General features: G+C 51.6%; 1 pseudogene; it reads right to left on the bottom strand.

Moving 5' to 3' along the window:
- Positions 1-216: 216 nt before the first annotated feature.
- Positions 217-4,940, bottom strand: LOC100897258 (scavenger receptor class B member 1-like; annotated as a pseudogene).
- Between the last annotated feature and the right edge of the window lie 387 nt (positions 4,941-5,327).

Genomic DNA, 5,327 nt, shown 5'->3' with positions numbered 1-5,327 from the left:
AAGCCCGCTTCTCCCCCGCGCCCGGGGATCGAGTATCTTACATTCGCAGGAATCCAGAAGCGTGCTCGTACGATGGCTGCTCCTCGTTCATAGATGTCGATTCGAGGGATCAGTTCGGATGAGGAGGCGGGATTCCCATCGAATTCCCGGACAATAACAAACGGGAACACGCTCGATTCGGAATCGGAGGATTCCTGACTAGTTCAATTCTTAAATCTAGCTTGTGACGCGGAGATCATCTGGATTCTGTTGTGGCGCAGGCTCTGTCGTGTCATTTTCCAGAACATCGGCGGAACTCCAAATCGGCTGCTCGTCATCTTCGGCTCCCTGAATCAAAGCATGAAAAATATTACTCTGAGGTCGACGGCCGGATGGTCTCTTTCTTGGGAAAGAAAATGCGTCGATTCCATTTCATATTCTAGATAAGGTTGAAGCAACGTACGTGGCGCTTCCCCATCGATGATCGAATATCAATGATTAAGAACAGCAACGAGGCGCTCGATATAATGAAGAGGATCAAGCATAGTAATACGCTCGGTACAGATAAGGCGTAGTAGATTATCGAGCTCAGATATTCGCTGTCCTGCTCCGACAGAACCTTGAATTTGAAGAGCGTGCATCATATTGAGTCACCTCCCCGAAAAATGAGACGCTAATCCGCAGACCCCTTACTGCACAGCTCGATCCAGGGAGCTCTGCTCCGCGAGAATCTCTAGGCACTCCATTTCTGCTTAGGAAACTTGCGATTTCTTGCCAAAGAATCGGATAGACAAGAGCAAGGCTCAGGAGAGAACTTTCGTTGAATCCGGACGTTAATTTGAGCTCGGATCGCGGGTCGGACCGGGATACCGAGAAGCTGAAATAAGATTCCGGAGACTGAGTTCCATCTTCGAGTGATTCCACCAGGTCTCAGATAATGGATTGAGAGAGCTAAGGGCGTCACATATTTTGATAAGAAAGGACATGGGTCTCAGGTAGATGCGTATTCATTTTATAAAGCTGTCAACGCGTCTGGACCCCCAGGCGCTCTTTCTGCGAGCCGGCGAAGTCATCCCAGTGCCCAGAGAATTCGACATCAACCACTTCGCCAGGCACCTTACATCCATCAAAACATCGTGAACCACCGAGCTCCGACCACGCCCAGGACGACCTTGGTTCAACAGCGCCTGTCGGCTCGCCAGGGACACTCAACTCCTTCTTCGAGACTGGCTCCGGACGGAACCGTCGGCAAAACCCCTCGTGAACCTCTTCAAAAAAGTCTGCAGAGAAACGTACAAAATCGAGCGTCACCGATACCTCGAGCAGTGCGAGCTCCGAATGCTGACACAAGCAGCCAGGGAGCCGTGGCAGTGGCTATCAAAGCCAAAGAGAACCTCCTGCCCGGTTCAATCGTCTGATCTCATTGAACACTTTCAAACTATGTTCGCAAACAGCCGCACGATTCCGACCGAAGTGCCCAATTATATGGCGGCATGGGACGAGAGGACCTCCACCGAAAGAGAATGGCTGGAGAGTGAAATCACGGTTGACGAGATAATGACAGCCATACGAAGACTTCCGAACAGGAAAGCACCGAGCCCCGACGGAGTACGAAACGAACATCTGAGCGCGGCGTGGACCCTCGCGCCCTGTTGGGCGGCTCTCTTCTCGGAGTGCCTAAGACGCGGAACCATCCCCACAGCGTGGAACAACGCGACCCTGTCGATCATTCCTAAAGGAAAAGGTGATCCCCGTGCAGCAACATCGTGGCGAGAAATCGCGAAGAAAAGTTCGGTTTACAAACTTCTGTCCACCATACTAACGCGGCGACTCGAGACGTTCGTCGAAAATCTAAATTTGATCCCCGAACAACAACACGGTTTCCGGCGTGACAAGTCTTCTACGACAGCATGCAAGCAGCTCATTGCAGACATCAAGAAGACTCTCAGTAAACCCAAGAGATTCTTATACGCTGTGTTCATCGACTACAGAGCAGCTTTTGACAGTGCCCCTCGAGACCATGTTCTTCGCACGATGGCCGAAATAGGAGAGCCCAGGAAATTCCTCGGTATCATCCAGGCAATCTTTCAGGAGAATACCATCTCCATCGACGACGGTGTGACGAAACTCACACCCTTCGCACAAACGACCGGCCTGGCCCAAGGAGACAATTTATCGCCGATCTGCGACTCTCCCCTGACCCGACGACCACCGGAGACTGTGGCCGGCCCTCGCAGAATGGTGGAGGTCATCGCCTATGCCGATGATATCGTCGTGTACGGAATGAGCCGCCACCACGTCCAACAGGGCCTCGCCAGGCTCCTCGAATGCTCTGCCGAGTTGGGTCTAAGCATCTATCTCGAGAAGACACAAGCCATGAAGTTCCGCCGGGGCGGACATCTCGCGAGAGACGACAAGCTACGACTCAACGGCAGCGAACTGAGGTTCGTGAATGAATTTCCATATATAGGGATAATCCTCCCCACGGATGGCCACTCTTTCGGCAAACATCTGAAGGAACGATGCCGGAAGGCAATCACGGCGATGTCGTCTATCCGTACTCCACAGCGTCTTTCCGTCAGAACCGCCCTGCAATTGTTCACTATGAAAGTTGCTCCCACAGCGGCATTCGGAGTGGGCATAATCTGGAAGGACTTGTCGGAGACGAATTTCGAGTCGCTCAACAAAGTCACTGGATAGTGCCGACGACGCTCCTAACGGAAGATCTTCAAAAACGATTTGGACTCCCGAAAACGGATGCGTATGAGAAAAACATCGCGAAGTGGGAAGAAAAACTATCGGACATCGATGTTGACATCCTGGAAACGCCAGCGCTGAAGGACGAGACGTGGAAAAGCATGAACAGAGCGAACCGACATTTCATTTGCCGCCACGCCGCCCATGGATTCCATCACCGCGTGTGCTCAACGGACGGTTTCCACGAACCGAACGAAAGCTGCACCTGCAGGAGGTGCGGAGACAGGTGCGGGAGGTACCACGCCGCTCGGTGCCCAGAATTCGTCTCCCTGAGGGAACTCGGAGCCTGAACGGAACCGTCGCAATACTATTATGTATATTAAACTAGGTATATACTCTGCTCAGACCGAGCGAATAGACTCAAAACAATAATGTATTCATTCTGATTCTGGAGGAATCACGGACTGCCCCCCTTTCCGTCCGAGAGAAAATCCTGATTCCGCTGGATACGTGCCGCGTAAATTCCCATCTCGAAATCATGTAGACTCGGGTCGGGTTTAAGTCCCTCGACGTCCTCAAGGCACTTTTCCGCCCGGAGGAGATGCGGTAAACTTATCAGCGCAGGGAAACCATGCTGGCAGTCACTGATATCGAAAATTGCTATCGGCCAACCACGTGGCTGTAGACATCTAGAATACATGAGAACGAAGCTGTGAACGCTCTTGCCGGACTGGGGAGGGACAATATTGAAGTTCTGGCGCACACTCCTGAAAATCAATGAGTATCAGCAATTCTCAAAACTTCCGCGGAGAGCCGTGATCCGTCATTCTCACCGATCGAACTCAGCGTCGCCTGTCGGTGAGAATATGTCGTCTCGAGTGTTGAACTTCGCCAACACTACTCCATACGGTCGACTCGATCCGTTGAAGTGTAGCGTCCATGGCCGGCAGAACATAGGTTGGAAAACATGAATTTCTGCGGGCGGAGCGGACAGATCGAAAGCCGGGAAAAGTTCACCGTCTGAGAAGGAGAATCGCCCGATGAGATTCTATGGAGCGTTCAAACAAGGCAAATTCGCCCGCTTCTACGAAAAAGGCCTCAAGATGATTCTCACTTTCGCCGTAGAGCTTATTGAAGGGTTCAGCGTAGTGAGGAATGTAGCTGAGGGAGAGGAGGACTCATTAGATATTCAGAATCCACTTTCGCTGTCACAATGCTCAAGGAAGAATGAGGCAAGTGTCTCGAGTGCTACTCACTCTTAGCCCATCACCCGAAAAGCCTCGTTCCGCTGTCTGAGCGTGTTGGCGTCGCCGGAGTACACTGTCACGCTCCCATCATCACTGTTATTCAAAGCTCTTAGATATCCTATTTTCCTATCGATTACGGGAAGATCTTTTTTGAAAAGATGCGCGAACTTTGCGAGCGGGTCGGAGTACCTGAGGAGGGTAGACACTTCGGTGAGACTCAATTGTCCCCTTGATGGAATCACGGAATCGGCGACGAATCTTTTTCCCCCTGTTCGCTCACCCCGAATATAGTATCTCGTCGATGGTGCGCTCGAATAGCATACTCCGCGACTCTGTGAGCGGTCTCAGTAACGCCTGCAAGCACGCTGGCAATGTGTCGATCACCGACGAGGCGACGGTATAGACCGGGTCAACTGTGTGCACCCGATCAGTGAGTTGCCCAGTAGACAGCTCCGGCTCGAACATGAAGATGCGCCTCTCCTTGTAGCTCAGTGAGCCGTCGGCTGCCCACGACATTTCTTTCCGCAGGGTCAGACTGGGAGAAATTCATCATGTAATGTATGGAACACGGAAATGGAACACGTCTTAGGCAAAGCGTGACTCATATTGAAAAACCATTTTAGCTATCGTCGTAGAAGAATGACAACACCGGAGGTTGGACTCACTTGAACGTATACGGACCAAGCTGCTCGAAACGGGGCTTGGCGCCGGAAAGGAATTCCTTTCGATTCGTGATATTGAATACGTAAACATTCTGTCGCACGTCGGACGGTATCGTCCCGTACAATCGCGCTGCTAAACTCCCCTCGGTCAGAGCTCTAGTTCTGAGAAGCTCATACTTCAGCAGTGAGCTCCACAGCAGGAATACAGAGAGAGAGAACGAGAAAATTGTGAAGACGCAGACTCTCAAGCCTAGAAGAGAGATGAGTGTCACGGACGGAGGTATCCGTCGCGTCACCGTTTACAGGGAACACACACTCCGACCACTCAGTACACCATACAATCAGCACATAACATTCACAGAGAGATCGAGTCGGGTTCGAGTAACAGTGATTCTCATAGAATTGTTAATATCGCGGATAATCATCGATTCATGTCCAGGACAAGCAGTCCCATTCATATTATATTTATGAACGTCAATATATAAGCACTGGGGAGTGCACGCGCGTTGCTACGTCTACCAGCGCAGCGCTGGCTTCTCCAACGTTGAGCATCAGCTGCCTCGCGTCAGCTGTTTTCTCAATCAGCCGGACGAGAGCTGAGAGGTGTAGAGAACACTGCGGTGGTCTCATTGGCGACAACGGCAGAAACGGCGGCTGATCATCGTCAGTTATCAAGATAACGGAGCAGCCTCAGCGCTCCTCGAGAACTACAGTGTCCGGGTTCAAAATCCCGAGAGTATTC

This window comes from Galendromus occidentalis, unplaced genomic scaffold (genome assembly GCF_000255335.2).
Source record: "Galendromus occidentalis unplaced genomic scaffold, Mocc_1.1 scf7180000077466, whole genome shotgun sequence".
Lineage (NCBI taxonomy): Eukaryota > Metazoa > Arthropoda > Arachnida > Mesostigmata > Phytoseiidae > Galendromus > Galendromus occidentalis.
This window is presented reverse-complemented; position numbering and strand designations above follow the sequence as displayed.